General features: G+C 57.3%; 1 protein-coding gene across 1 annotated transcript in view; it reads left to right on the top strand.

The window, feature by feature from the left end:
- Positions 1-3719, top strand: part of NHEJ1 (nonhomologous end-joining factor 1) — a 47580-nt gene that overhangs the window by 42718 nt on the left and 1143 nt on the right. The window lies entirely within an intron of this gene.

Raw genomic sequence — 3719 nt, 5'->3', positions numbered from 1 at the left:
CAGGAATTATTAAGTGTGCCCCTGTGGAGCATGTGCTGAGGCTGGCCACGGGAATGTGGGCAGATCTGACATACAAGCCACAGCAGCCAGGCTGTAATTTCCAAACAGACCCCGTTCGCTCTGTTTTCCAGTTAAAAATATATTAAAAAATAGGAATGTAGGGTTTGTAGTGAGGAATGTTGGTAACCACTTTGAACGTCTGGTGTGATAATGAAAGGGTCAGTCCGCAGCTTTGAGCACGACCGATTTAGACTCTGGTGCTTGGCACCAGTGCAGGGGCCCTGCACTATTCAGCCTGCCTGCAGACCTCTCCCCAGGCCCTGGCCAGGCAAAGGTGATGCTTCTGCATCAGTAGCAAGGTGTCGGGCTGGGTGACGTGCCCCTCTTGCAAAGGGGATGTCAAGAGGACATCCACATTGCCATCTCTTACTGCCTCTTGAGAAGGGCAGGGACGGGTGAAGGCAAGATGCCTGGAAGATGGATACTGTACTCTGCCCACCACTGGCACTGCCACCCCCCATGCTGGGGTACAGCCCCATTGTAGAGCCCTCCAGGATGAAGGGCACTGAGCAAGGCTGCAGTCCTGCTCCCCGTGAGCTGCCCCCACAGCAGCAGGGCTGCCAGTGAGCACAGTTTGCTCCCAGCATGACGTCAGGAACCTGCCTCCTCTGGCTGGGCAGCCCCTCTGGCTGGGCTAATCTCAGTTCAGGCTGTGCTGCAGAGCCTCCCGTGCCACTGTCGCATCCTTGAGTCCCTGCTGATACTGGGACATCCCACTTGGCCTTGTGGCCAGGTAGTCATAACATACAGGGTGAGCCGTGCCAGTTCCCCAGGCATTGCTGTCTGGTGCCTGGCCAGCTGTGTGGGGCAACCTGGCCAGCACTCCCCCGGGTGCCAGCTCTCTGCTCATGCCTCTTCTCCCTGGACCTCTGGCATCATGTTTATCCCAGAGATGGGTAATCAGGGAAAAACAAGTCACTGGAGGCCAGGGCTGATGTCAGACTGGGGACAGCAAGTTGGCTGTGGCAAGGTTCAGCTTGTGGATGTGCTGGGGTGGTGGGGCAAGGTGGGAGGGGAAAGTCACTGGTATCCAGAGCTTGTCCCCCACCCAGCCCCTTCAGGGGTCACCTCCTTGTCCCTCTCAGCCTCCGGGGCCATCAGGTGGCTGGTGGCCGGCACAGCACGCTCTGCTCCCTGCTGAGTCACTGTCCTGTGAACTGAAATTTGGCAATGTCTGTGACATTTGTTTGGGGAGCTGATGAGAACATGTTGAAGATGTCTGCACCTCAGTGGAAAACAGGAGGTTAAGAAATACTGATGGACAGGCAGATAGGTATGAATATATAGATACATCCACAGATACAGATATATAAAAATGATTTACAGTTTGCTCCCTTTCTCCCACCCTTTTGCAGTCAGTACCTTTTTTTTTTGCTTTCTATTTTGGCAGAGGGAACTGCAGTAGTTGCTGTAATCAGATCTCCACTGCCAAAGCAACATTGATCTTTAAATTCAGCCTGTGCCTCAGGCAACTTCACTTGCTGTAGCGTGCGCCGGCCCGAGCGTCTGTTGGCTCCGAGCCTGCGGGCTCGGGTCACTGGGAAGGGCAGTGGCAGGAGGTGGCCAGTGACTCCCAAATTCCACCCCAGGCTTTCCAGAGCTGGGCCTTTCCTGGAAACATGTGCAGTTAGTGCCCTGCACCTACAGCCCCCTGTGTTACCCCAGATGCCCATCCCTTCCTGTTGGTACTGGGCACCCTCATCCCAGCACATCCCCAGGGTGCCACCACAAGAGGTGCATGTGTGCAGGTCTCAGGAACACCAGATGGTGACAAGTGTGGTGGGCATTCCACAGCATTGGCATGTCTCCAGGGACACCACAGGCCTGCTTGTCCTGGCTTTGGGTAGCTGACACTGTGAGAGCAGCTGCCTTGTCTGGATCCTCAGTCAGGGCTCAGTGCATGTCCCAGGTGCCATCCTGCACTGCAGCCCATATCCCAGCAGGGTTGGGGTGGAGGCAGGTGAGCAACACCTTTCATCTGGGTGCACAGCCTGCCCCACTGCCTTGGTGCTCTCTGTGGATGCCTCGGTTGCGGGGAGAGGGGGTGGGCAGTGGGATAGTGGCACCCAGGGCTGGATGGCTCTGCAGGGGACTCTCCCACCCTCCCAGGGCATTGACCCGCACAGTGCTATCTAGTACACTTTGCTCACTGCACCACAGTTCCCGGCTTTCCTGGGAGCTGCTGTTTGCTTTTCTCTGAATTATGACTCCAGCTTGTGCCTTTGATCTGGGCTGTGTCGGCCACCCGTTGCCAGCCCCTCTCCTGCCTTTGAAGTGCAGTCACTTTCCTGGCCTCGGATGCTGCTTGTGCAACCTCTGGTGCAACCCTGGCCCTGTGGGGCTGAGACATCTCGGGCAAGACCATCCCCAGGTTGTCTGGGGTGCTCAGCATCCCTCCTGCTCCCTGGAACCTAGTGATGGTCCAGCATAGCTCAGGGCTTAGAGGCCAGGCAAGGAGGCATTGGGATGTGTGTTTGCTCAGTGGCAAACACTCCTGGGAATGCTGGCAGGGCTCTGGGACCAGAGCATCACTCTGTCCTGTAGCAGTGGGCAGGGACATGGTAGTTCCTTCATAGAAGCTGGCCAAAAAGCAGACCCTAGTGGCATATGTGTCCTATAGCTAAAGGGTCATTCATGTCCATGACTCCAGCAGGAGGGATGAAACCTGCAAGGAAGACAGACACCTTCCTGGGCACCAACCAACCCATCCTGGCATCAGCCCTGCCCTCCACCCCCATCCAGCAGGGAGCAGCAAGGGGGGCTCAGCCTGCCCTTTCTGCCACTGGGAAGCCACAGGCAGGCTTTGGACTCCAGCCTTGAGTGGATCTGAGTGTCCCCATCCCCTCCCCGCTCCCCTGGCCCAGAGAGGATCCAGCTTTATCTGTTACACTTTGTTCTCCTGCTGTCTGGGTGTGGAGTGAAGCAAAGATTAGTGTGCAGACCTTTGACACACACACACACACAGAGCCACAGAACCAGACACACATGCACCCAGAGCCACACTCATCTACACACAGCTGCACACACAGTTCCCTGTGCACAAACGCATGCTTACACTCACCTGCACCCGTGCTGTGCCCTGTGCAGCCCCCACATCCACCCCCTCCAGGGCACACATGCATTTCTTCATCCCTGCAAGTGTTTGTTTCCTGGCTGTGTGCTCCGTTAGGTTCCCAGTGGAGCATGGTGCTGGCTCAGCCTGCCAGTCTGCCTGGCATGAGAGCCAAGGTCCCCCACACCATCCTCAGTGTGGCCCAGAGGGTCAGGGTGGAATCCCACAGCCTGCCAGTGGGTACAGGCAGGAAAAGAGGGGCTTGCTTGCATCAAGTCAGGATGGAGAAAAAATGTTTGTAGGGAGGAGGGAGCTGCTCTGGCAGCCTGGGGCAAACCTGGGCATCCCTTGTCTCTCTGCCACGTCACTCTCACTTGCCATGGGGCCACCAGAGGTAGCTTGTGTTGCCCGCACAGTCATTGCTGGAGACAGCTGTGGCAGGCAGAGGCTCCTCATCCCACCTCGTGCCGAGGTTCTGCCCCTGCCCGAAGCTCGCTGTCCTTATCGGCCGGCCGCGGCCACTGCGCTGCTCCGCTGCTCCACCGGGGCAGCCGCAGCCCTTCCCGCGCGATCTTATCTGCGGCCTTTCATGAATGGCTCGCAAGCC

The sequence above is a fragment of the Chaetura pelagica genome, unplaced genomic scaffold (genome assembly GCF_000747805.2).
Source record: "Chaetura pelagica isolate M959 unplaced genomic scaffold, ChaPel_1.0 scaffold3, whole genome shotgun sequence".
NCBI lineage: Eukaryota > Metazoa > Chordata > Aves > Apodiformes > Apodidae > Chaetura > Chaetura pelagica.
Note: the sequence above shows the minus strand (reverse complement) of the source record. Positions and strands in the feature narration are given on the sequence as shown.